This window comes from Eretmochelys imbricata, chromosome 13 (assembly GCF_965152235.1).
Source record: "Eretmochelys imbricata isolate rEreImb1 chromosome 13, rEreImb1.hap1, whole genome shotgun sequence".
Lineage (NCBI taxonomy): Eukaryota > Metazoa > Chordata > Testudines > Cheloniidae > Eretmochelys > Eretmochelys imbricata.
Genome location: NC_135584.1, coordinates 34,716,596 through 34,728,462, shown reverse-complemented (window position 1 = coordinate 34,728,462; position 11,867 = coordinate 34,716,596). Strand labels below are relative to the sequence as shown.

General features: G+C 52.3%; 1 pseudogene; it reads left to right on the top strand.

Moving 5' to 3' along the window:
- The first annotated feature begins 11,435 nt into the window (after positions 1-11,435).
- On the top strand, positions 11,436-11,867 carry LOC144273695 (ribonuclease pseudogene; annotated as a pseudogene).

Genomic DNA, 11,867 nt, shown 5'->3' with positions numbered 1-11,867 from the left:
TTATCCTTATTGAACCTCATCAGATTTCTTTTGGCCCAATCCTCCAATTTGTCTAGGTCCTTCTGTATCCTATCCCTCCCCTCCAGCGTATCTACCACTCCTCCCAGTTTAGTATCGTCCGCAAATTTGCTGAGAGTGCAATCCACACCATCCTCCAGATCATTTATGAAGATATCTTCTCCATCATGGTCTTTGGAGAGGAGGCTGTCGTCTTTCCCAGGGCTTGTCTGCACTGGAATCACTGAAGCTGCTCCAGTGCATTGTTTTAAGTGTAGATTCCCCAAGGATGATAAATAGCCCACACTCCAATGGCTTCTTGATTAGACCGCAGGCCAGTAGGGTCATTGGATTCCATGGCACATAAAGCATCCCACCATTGCCATAGCCGTGATATCAGAAGCTTTGCACTTAGGTAAAGTATTTGCAAACACGCATCTCCAAAGAAGCTAGAGCCGTCTTCAGGCATATAAGTAGCAATCAAAGCTTGCACCACTGGGAGGAAACAGGAGTTAGATGGAAATCACCCATATCCTCTGCAAAATATTTTCCAAGCAGCAGTGTCTGTCTTTAGATTGCAGGGATACAGCCTTTGAGAGCGCTCACAGAAGGTTTTACTTTCAGTCAGAAATAGGTAAGGGTCTAAAACAGGGTTGGGCAAACTGGCCAGTGAGCTACCACAGGGAACCGGGTTTTGGGGCCTGCACCGCTCCAGCCGGGGCGCAGGGGCTTGGGCTGCACCACACGGCTCCCAGAAGCCGCGGCATGGCCCCACTCCAGCTCCTACGCGCTCCAATGGCCCTGCTCCAATGGCCCCCTCCAGTACTCCAATGGGAGCTGTGGGGGCAGTGCCTGCAGACAGGGAAGCGTGCGGAGCTGCCTGGCTGCACCTCCATGTAGGAGCCGGAGAAGGGACATGCCACTGCTTCCGGGAGCCACTTGAGGTAAGCGCCGCTCGGAGCCTGCACCCCTGAGCCTCTCCCCACACCCCAACCCCCTGCCCCAGCCCTGATCCCCCTCCGCCCTCCAAACCCCTCGATCCCAGTCCGGCGCACCCTCCTGCACCTCAAATCCCCACCCCAGAGCCCGCACCCCCAGCCAGAGCCTGCACCCCTTCCCGCACCCCAACCCCATTCCCCAGCCCTGATCCCCATCCCGCCCTCCAAACCTCCTCAGTCCCAGCCCAAAGCACCCTCCTATACCCCACACTCCTCATCCTCAGCCCCACCCCAGAGCCCGCATCCCCCAGCTGGAGCCCTCACCCCCCTCTCACACACCCACCCCACTCCCCCATCCCAGCCCAGAGCCCCCTCCTGCATCCTGAACTCCTCATTTCTGGCCCCACCCCGGAGCCCGCACCCCCAACCAGAGTCCTCAGCCCCTCCCGCACCCCAACCCCAATTTTGTTAGCATTCATGGCCCGCCATACAGTTTCTATTCCTAGATGTTTGCCCACCCCTGGTCGAAAAGGAGGGTTATTACTAGAAAGAGAGAAGGAAGAAAGTCATAGATTCATAGATATAAAGGTCAGAAGGGACCATTATGATCATCTAGTCTGACCTCCTGCACAATGCAGGCCACAGAATCTCACCCACCCACTCCTGCGATAAACCTCTCACCTATGTCTGAGCTATTGAAGTCCTCAAATCATGCTTTAAAGACTTCAAGGAGCAGAGAATCCTCCAGCAAGTGACCTGTGCCCCATGCTACAGAGGAAGGCGAAAAACCTCCAGGGCCTCTTCCAATCTGCCCTGGAGGAAAATTCCTTCCTGACCCCAAATATGGCGATCAGCTGAACCCTGAGCATATGGGTAAGATTCACCAGACAGATACCCAGGAAAGAATTCTCTGTAGTAACTCAGATCCCACCCCATCTAACATCCCATCACAGGCCGTTGGGCCTATTTACCATGAATAGTTAAAGATCAATTAATTACCAAAATCATGTTATCCCATCATACCATCTCCTCCAGAAACTTATCGAGTTTAATCTTAAAGGCAGATCGGTCTTTTGCCCCCTCTGCTTCTCTTGGAAGGCTATTCCAAAGCTTCACTCCTCTGATGGTTAGAAACCTTCATCTAATTTCAAGTCTAAACTTCCCGATGACCAGTTTATATCCATTTGTTCTTGTGTCCACATTGGTACTGAGCTTAAATAATTCCTCTCCCTCTCCGGTATTTATCCCTCTGATATATTTATAGAGAGCAATCATATCTCCCCTTAACCTTCTTTTCGTTAGGCTAAACAAGCCAAGCTCCTTGAGTCTCCTTTCAAAAGACAGGTTTTCCATTCCTTGGATCATCCTAGTAGCCCTTCTCTGTACCTGTTCTAGTTTGAATTCATCCTTCTTAAATATGGTAGACCAGAACTGCACACAGTATTTCAGATGAGGTCTCACCAGTGCCTTATATAACAGTACTCCTTATCTTTACTGGAAACACCTCGCCAGATGAATCCCAAGACCACACTAGCTTTTCTCACGGCCATATCACATTGGCGGCTCATAGTCATCCTGTGATCAACCAATACTCCAAGGTCCTTCTCCTCCTCCGTTACTTCTAATTGTTGCGTCCCCAGCTTATAACTAAAATTCTTGTTATTAATCCCTAAATGCATGACCTTCCACTTCTCACGATTAAATTTCATCCTATTACTATTACTCCAGTTTACAAGGTCATCCAGATCTTCCTGTATGATATCCCGGTCTCTCTCTAAGTTGGCAATAACTCCCAGCTTTGTATCATCTGCAAACTTTATTAGCACACTCCCACTTTTTGTGCCAAGGTCAGCAAGAAAAAGATTAAATAAGATTGGTCCCAAAACTGATCCCTGAGGAACTCCACTGGTAACCTCCCTCCAGCCTGACAGTTCACCTTTCAATATGACCCGCTGTAGTCTCCCTCTTAACCAATTCCTTATCCACCTTTCAATTTTCATATTGATCCCCATCTTTTCCAATTTAACTAATAATTCCCCCTGTGGCACGGTATCAAACGCCTTACTGAAATCTAGGTAAATTAGATCCACTGTGTTTCCTTTGTCTAAAAAATCTGTTACTTTCTCAAAGAAGGAGATCAGGTTGGTATGACAGGATCTACCTTTTGTAAAACTTTTGTCCCACTTTTACAGCTTCTTTTTATGGCTTCTGATAAGGATCCTTTCTGATGCTGAATAAAGAGACATTCCTTTCAAGTCAGGACTCTCTTTAAACCACAAACATCCTGCTGGGTTTGTTCTCGAGATAATCTCATTCCTCTACCAGACTGCTGTCCTGGTCTTTGATAAGGTCCAAGTGGTTTGTTTGCCTTTTGACCCAAGTGGCTTTAACATCTGCCATTCACAGTGTATTTACAGCTTGCCACTAAAGACTTCAAGTAATTATTGCAGACAACAAACAATGCTTATCAACCTTTGCAAAACAGCAGAAAAGAAGATAGTCTAAACCGCCAAAGGAAGATACAAGTTATGTTTTAGAGCTTGTGTAAACACACTTGAGTGTCATAAAGATGGTTTTATGACCAGAGACATGCTGTCTTCCTCACACGTGGCTTATCCCTGGGTGACAGTGTGGTGTGGTAGAGAGCTGTCACTTCAAGTGCAAGGGGTTCCCTGATCCTGCTGACAGGCTAGGGAGCTCTGGAGGGGAGCATTTGATCTGGATCTTCAGCACCATCAGTCTGCAGAGAGCCTGCCTGGAGTAAGGTGGGGTGAATTGTTCCTTGGGGAGCAGCCTGTTGTTTCTCTCTCTGTGTTTTTGGATTCTTGTGTGTTGCGGTTCTGGATTCTAAGAAATATAGTTGCTACCTTCCAGCAAGAGTATTGTATGATTTTATCTAATTTCTCTGTGTGTGTGTCCTGAATGTAACAGACAGAAAGAAAAATCCTCTATTGAATTTCTTTATTTACCCTGAGCAATTAAAATCTAGGCATGCCAGTTGTTACATTCTCCAAATATCCTGGATAAAAATAATTGTGAGTGTCTCTTTAGTTCAGTGAAGGCACAGGCAAGTTTGTACTGAGGTAACATTCTAAAAAAATAGATAACCCTTTTTATGTCAGTACTGAGGTTTACCCGCCTCCTTCTGCTGGATATTCCCGCTAGGATTTGGTTCAGAGGGAAATCTGCTGCTCTGGCTGCAATAAAATGTTTTTACTGCAGATCAAAGGCAGATCCCAGATATCTGACAGCAAATAGGCAGATCCCAGATATCTGACAGCAAATATTTACCCAAAGTGGTGTCTACTTTTTATGGCCATTGATCAGGGAGGAGGGTGTAATTGTTGCAGAGCAAAGGGCCAGTGTACGTAAATGGCCGACACTCTGTCTCCTGGCAACTGATGGCCTGGGCCCTTCCCCCCTGCAAGGTGATAGCTAAAGGGTTGGAGAACAAAGGAATCAGGTGACCTCCTGGCCCGGGAAAGGGCACCCATAAGCAATTACTGGGAGATTAACAGGGTATCGCAGGTGGCTCCTTGTCCGAGGGGGGAGAGATTTCATTGCTGTGCTGTAGTCCCAGCATCGCCCGTCATGACTGGGTCCCATGTGCTCGGTGCTGGACAAACACAGCGCCAGGGACAATCCCGGCAGCAGAGACCCTAGAGTATAAAAGCCACCATTCAAGCAGGAGATTGCAATTTCAGAGTCAGCTGGTATTTACCTGGTTTCAAGTGGTGAGGTCGGGGCAGGAGGATTAGAAGCCAGGAGTCTGGAGTTCTAGCCTTCCTCTGGGGGGTCTAGTGGGCTAGAGCAGGGAGGGATGGGAGCCAGGATTTGTGGGTTCTAGCCCTATCTTGGGGTGGCTAGAAGGTCTAGTGGGTTAGACCAGGGAGCCAGGACTCCTGGGTAGAACAGGGCAAAATTTGTATGAATTTATTCACCCCAATTGTCAAGCATGGTGACGCTGAGTAGCCATTGTGCCTGGGACCGCCCTTGAGAATGACTCTGGTTAACGCCTGCACCTCAGATGTGGGTGACCCAGTTTCCAGGCCCTGCTCCAACAGCGATCCAGCCAAAGTGGAGCAGGGCAGCTCCAAGTGGAGCGAGTGAAGAGTCCCCAGCTGAGAGGGGGCAGATCTCTGGTCTAATCTCTTCCCCTTGGCAGGCAGAGGGGGGATTTGAACTGGGTTTTCCCACAGCCCTGGGTGAGTGCTCTAACTGCTGGGCTGAAAGTTACAAGGGAACCCGTCCCCACCGGCCATTTTGTGGCTTTAGGCCTCTGCTTTTGTCCAAATGCCCCAAACTGAAAAAAAAACATTTCCAGTCAGGTCAAACAGAAATCTTTTCTGTCCAGGTGACGTGGAATTTTTTGACTTTTTATTTCGCCAAAAATTTGGAATAATATGGGGTTTGGTTCAACCCAAGACAAAACCACAGTAGGGCCTCAGAGTTACAAACTCTTCGGGAATAGGGGTTGTTCATAATTCTGCAACGTTCGTAACTCTGAACAAAGTGTTTGGTGGTTCTTTCAAAAGTTTATAACTGAATATTGACATAATACAGCTTTGAAACTTTACTATGCAGAAGAAAAATGTTGCTTTTAACCCTCTTAATTTAAATGAAACAATTTAAAATTAACTTAATTGCTTTTAACCCTCTTAATTTAAAAGAAATAATTTCTTACCCTTGTCAAATACTAATTCTAAAACTTTCCCTTTTTTTTAAGTCATTTACATTTAGCACAGCACTGGATTTGTTTTTGTTTTTTGTCTCTGAGGCTGGCTGATTGCATACTTTCTGTTCCAAACGAGGTGTGTGGTTGACCAGTCAGTTTGTAACTCTGGCATTCGTAACGCTGAGGTTCTACTATCGTTTTCAATTGCTCGGAACCAAAAATTTCATTACTCACCCAGCTCTACTCCTGGATTCTGTTTCTGATTGCGGGAGATGGAGATGGAGTCAAGACTCCTAGGTTCTAGCCCAGCTCTGGGAAGAGAGTTGCGGGCTGGGAGTCAGGACTCCTGGGTTCCATCTCTGAGGTGAGGAACGGAATGGGCTGTAGTTGATTAAAAGAGGAAGAAAGGGCTGAAGGGCCCCGCAGAAGGACTAATGCTCACCACTCTGAGCATTAGAAACTTTTCCCTAATATACAACCTACATCTCCCTGGCTGCAGACTCAGGCCATTACTTCTTGTCCTGTCCTCAGTGGACACAGAGAATGGTGGATCTCTGTCCCCTCCAGAACAGCCCTGCACAGATTTGAAAGCTGTTCTGAGCTCCCCCTCCGTCTTCTTTTCTCAGGACTAAACCTGCCCAGTTTTTAACCTTTCCTCACAAGTCAGGTTTTCTAACCCTTTGATCATTTGTGTTGCTCTCCTCTGGACTATCTTCAGTTTGTTCACACCTTTCCTAAAGTTTGGTGCGCAGAACTGGGCACAGGACCCCAAGTGGGACCTCACCAGTGCTGAGTAGAGCAGGACAATTCCTTCCCGTGTCTTGCCTATGACACTTCTGGTAATCCACCCCAGGAGGACACCAGCCTTTCCTGCCACTGCATCACATTGTTAACCTGGCATCATTCCCTCCTCTGCCCCGCTCCCGACACCACAACGACACTCCATGTGGGAGCAGGGCTCTGCCGTTAACAGCGGGGAACGAGCAGCCGTTGGCACATCCCACCGGCCTATGGAGTCACCACCCGTTAGCCCGTTGCCCCATCCCAGGTTTTGAAACTTCCTCTGTACATGCAGGGTTTTGCCACCCTCCCCCCAGTCCCAGGGAGAGCAGCCTACCCCAGACCACACGGAGGGATCCAGCAACGGCCAAACCACCAACGGACACCCAGCATGCCAGCGGGGCTGGGCAGTGCAGATTGGGTGGGGGCCGGTCCAGGCTGACTGGGTCGTGGGCAGCCCTGTTGGGCCAGATCTGGGCTGGCCAGGGGATTGGGGGGTGTCAAAGCCCCGAGCCCATGAGCACCGTGAGACACTGCAGGGTGAATGGGACAGGATCTGGCACAGAGGGGCCTGGCAGGACCCCCATAGCTTGTGCCAGTGGAGACAGATCCCTCCTGGGCTCAGATCCCCCTGGGCCCAGCCAGCCCAGCCTAGCCTGCACCGGATCCCCCTGGGCCCAGCCAGCTCAGGCCAGCCCAGGCCAGCCCAACCCAGCCTGCTCCTGGGACCAGCCAGCACATGGTAGGGCTGGCTAGCTCAGACCTCTCTGCACGTTCCGTGTGATCTGTCTGGGGCATGAGCGTTAGGTGTGTTCGTTACCTGTCATGAGAGCCAAACTCTCTGTCTCGTACCATTCTCAGTTTTGTTCCCACAAAGGGCTAGTGTGCGGCCTGCCCTGTGGGTTTGGGGGGCCCCAAGACCCTGGGGTGATGGTCATGGTCTGGATTTGAGACCCAGCTCAGCACCAAGTTGGGAAATCCAGGCACTTTCAGCCAGGCTCTTTTGTTCAGGGATGGGGAACCCCTTCCTCAAATGACCCTAAGTTTGGGTCAGTCACCCCAGCTTCCCCCGCTCCCTAGGGGCCCACAGCAAATTTCTTGGCAAGCTGTCATAATATAAAGGGAAGGCTAACCACCTTTAAATCCCTCCTGGCCAGAGGAAAAAACCCTTTCACCTGTAAAGGGTTAAGAAGCTAGGATAACCTCACTGGCACCTGACCAAAATGCCAATGAGGAGACAAGATACTTTCAAAAGCTGGGAAGAGGGAGAACATCAAAGGATCTGTGTCTGTCTGGGTGAAGCTTTTGCCGGGGACAGAACAGGAATGGAGTCTTAGAACTTAGTAAGTAATCTAGCTAGATATGCGTTAGATTCTGTTCGTTTAAATGGCTGAGAAAATAAGTTGTGCTGAATAGAATGAATATTCTTGTCTGTGTGTCTTTTTGTAACTTAAGGTTTTGCCTAGAGGGATTCTCTATGTTTTGAATCTAATTACCCTGTAAGGTATTTACCATCCTGATCTTACAGAGGTGATCCTTTTCTTTTTACTGTTTCTTCTATTAAGATGTTTCTGTTCAAGAACTGAATGCTTTTTTTCATTGATCTAAGATCCAAGGGCTTGAGTATGTGGTCACCTATACAAATTGGTGAGGATTTTTACCAAACCGCCCCCAAGAAGTAGGGTGCAAGGGTTGGAGGGAAAGACTTTTCCAAACAACGCTTTCTCAGGAACCCAGATTAACGTTAGGTGGTGGCAGTGGAAAACCAAGGGCAAAGGGTAAAATAGTTTGTACCTTGGGGAAGTTTAAACCTAAGCTGGTAAAAGTAAGCTTAGGAGGTTTTCATGCAGGTCCCCACATTTGTACCCTAGAGTTCAAAGTGGGGAAGGAACCTTGACACAAGCCAAGTACCTGTGTGGATTTTAAAGCACTTAGGAGAGCTGAGGTATGAACGGGGAGCTGGTCTTAACCTTCGGTGTAGCAGGGCTGGCAGCCACTGTGACAGCACAGAGGGCGATGAGCAGGTGCCCCCAAAGGGACATTGTCTCATAACCTCCCAAACACACACGAGACCCCACTGCCCACCCAGAGCTGGGATAGACCCCAGGAGTCCTGGCTCCCAGCCCTCACCAGCAGTGGGCAGGCCCCAGACTCAGGAGAGACGACTCCAATCCCCAAGGCCAGACTGGTGCCGGCTGCCAGGCCCTGCCCCCTACATGTCCTGTCCAGCTCTCACCATTCCCCCCTGGGGGGGCCAGGCCGCGGCTCCCACTGGCTCTGCTGGGCACGGGCATTTCCAGCAGCCAGGCCTGTCCCTCCCCTGGCTGGGTCGCTGCCCCTTGCGATGCCCAGGACTAGGATTGCCAGTCGTCCTGTTTTCGACTGGAACACCCAGTCGAAAAGGGACCCTGGTGGACTGGGCCGTTAAAAGTGCGGTCAGTGGCACAGCAGGGGCCCGGGCCTAAGGCGGGTGCCAGGCTCCCTGCATGCCCTGGCTCCTCATGGTTCCAGGAAGCAGCCGCCAGGTCTCTGCAGCCCCTAGGTGCAGGGAGGCTCCGCGCGCTGCCCTCACCCTGAGTGCCGGCTCTGCAGCTCCCATTGGCCAGGAACTGTGACCAGTGGGAGCTGTGGGAGCAGCGCCTGCAGGTACGAGGGCAGCTCCTGGACGGAGCCTCCCTGCGCCTAGGGGCCACAGAGACCTGGTGGGTGCTTCCTGGGAGCTGTGATAAGTGCCGCCGGACCCCGGACCCCATCCCCCTGCCCGGAGTCCCCACCTGTACTCAAACTCCCTCCCAGAGCCTGCACCCCGGACCCTCCACTCCCCAACCCCGGCTCCACCCCGGAGCCCTCACCCCCAGCTGGAGCCCTCGCCCCCCCTGCATGCCAACCCCCTGCCCCAGCCCGGAGCCCCGTCCTGCACCCCAAGTCCCTCATCTCCAGCCCCACCCCAGAGCCAGCACCCTCAGACAGAGCCTTCCCCCTCCTCTCCCGCATCCCAACCCCCTGCCCTAGCCCAGAGCCCTCTCCCACACCCTGAACCCTTCATTTCTGGCCCCATCCAGAGTCCGCACCCACAGCCAGAGCCCTCATGCTCCCCCTGTACCCCAACCCTCTGCCCCAGCCTGGTGAAAGTGAGTGAGGGTGGGGGAGAGTCAGCGATGGAGGGAGGGGGGAAAGGTATGAGTCGGGGGTGGGGCCTTGTAGAAGGGGGGCAGGACCTCAGAGAAGGGCTGGAGCAGGGGGTGAGGGGTGTGGCAGGGTGTTCGGTTTTGTGCAGTTAGAAAGTTGGCACCCTACCCTGGGACCTGGGCAGGGAACGCACAGAGGGACTTGCCAGGTCTGGCGGTTGTGGTTATGGGGTATCCAGGGCACCCAATTAGGGGCAAAACCTGGAACAGGGCACCAGGACTGTGTGGTTAGAGAGGCTGGGAGCCAGGAATACTGGGTTCTAACTTGGCTCGGGGAGGGGAGTGGCGGCTAGTGGGTTAGAACAGGGGGTTTGGGAGTCAGGACTCCTGAGTTCTCTCCACAGCTTGGGGATAGAGTTGGGCTGAGGATAACAGGGGGAGATGCACTAGGCACTGTGGCTGTGGGGTTCACAGTGTCTCAGGACCCTGCCCTGTGCCCACTTCTCCCCTAACTCCCTGCCACACCCAGAATCTCTGGGGCCCTGGGTGGGAGGAGCTGCCCCATCCCACCCACAGCTGACTGGCCGTGCTCTATATAATGACACCCGAAGGGGAAGGAGACTTAGAGACTCTCAGCTCTGCTGGCAGCTGAATCCATCTCTGACGGAAGCCCCAGGAGTTGGGTGAGCTGAGAACAAACACAGCCAGGGGGAAAATGCAGAGGGAGGGTCACTGCGGATTGACCCCAGAGGGGCTGGGCGCAGAATCCGGCCCTGATCCCACTGCACTCAGGGGTGACTCAGGATTGACCCCCAGGCAGCTGAGATCACAATCTTGGCAAGAGGGTAAAAGAAAGAGGAGGTGAGATCCAGAGTCAGCACTCCTGGGATCTCTCCTGGGGCAGTGGGGTCTAGTGGTTAGAAACGGGAGGCTGGGAGCCAGGACTCCTGGGTTTTCTACTGGCTCAGCAGGGGTAGTGAGGTCTAGTGGATTGGAGCAAGGGGGGCTGGGAGCCAGGACTTCTGAGTTCTCTCCCCCGCTCTGGGAGAGGAGCAGGATCTAGGGTCGCAGAAGGGGGAGAGCTGGGAATGCGGACGAAGGACGCACTGTGGACAAACAGGTAAAGCAGAGAGTTAGTGGCAGGCTGGGGTCGTGGCCAAGGCTCCCCACTGGGGTTTAGGAAACCTGGGTTTCATTCTCTTTGTCTTAGGATGGGATTTTTCAAACCCCCTAAAGGGGTCCTCATGTACCCCCGTGGGACCCAAGTCACCAAATGGGAGCTGAAAAGCTGAGCCTTAACCATTCTGTGCCTCGGTTTCCCCATCTAACAAGGGAAGAACAACCCTTTCTCGGTGTGCGCTGCCCAATTAGACTGTAAGAGTTTCTCACTGGCCACTAGCCAACCAGAATCCACGTGACAAAAAGAGAGAGCTGGCTTAATCCATGGAGAAGGGCAATATCACACACCTGGGCTGCTGGGAAGGGTGTCTTCAGCTAGGCACAGAGATAGATAGATATGGGGAAAGAAAGAGAGAAAGAAAGAAAAGCCCTCAAATCTCTGGAACCTAGTAAATGCAGCCCAGCCCTGTACCCTTAACTCTGCCCTCTTTGAGTGATGGTTGTGGGGCGGAGCTGGTGTGCTCCACTTAATTCTTTAATTAGTGGTTTCAGGAGCATTTGACGTTCTGGCAGAGGCTGAGGCAATTCCGGGTAACTTTAAATGACATTTTGGAGTTTGGCACGAAGCGACTGCCTGCCTGGCAGCCTTAGCCTGCAATCTACAAGGAGCTCCCCGGCGGTGCGGGGGGCCTGGAGGGGATGAGTGGGTGCAGATCCCATGGAGCAAACAGGTCCCCTCCCCTTTGTCCATTCCCCCATTTCCTCCCCACTGCAGGGCGAGCCAGCAGCAGAGGTATCATGGCCCAGAGGGGACCCCACCCAACATTGCTGCTGGTCTTGCTGGCCACGTGCCTGGCTCTGGCCAGGGGGGAGACGCGCTACGAGAAGTTCTTGAGGCAGCACGTCGATTACCCAAAGACTGCCGCCCCGGACACCAGGACCTACTGCAACCAGATGATGCAGCGCAGGGGCATGACCTCGCCAGTCTGCAAGTTCACCAACACCTTCATCCATGACAGCGCTGCCAGCATCACCACCATCTGCGGCTCTGGGGGGACCCCAGCAGGTGGGAACCTGCGAGTCAGCAAAGCCTACTTCGACCTCACCACCTGCCGGCTGCAGGGGGGATCACAGAGACCGCCCTGCAACTACAACGGGGGTACCAGCACCCAACGCATCCGCATCGCCTGTGATGGGGGGCTCCCTGTGCACTACGACGGAGCGATATAG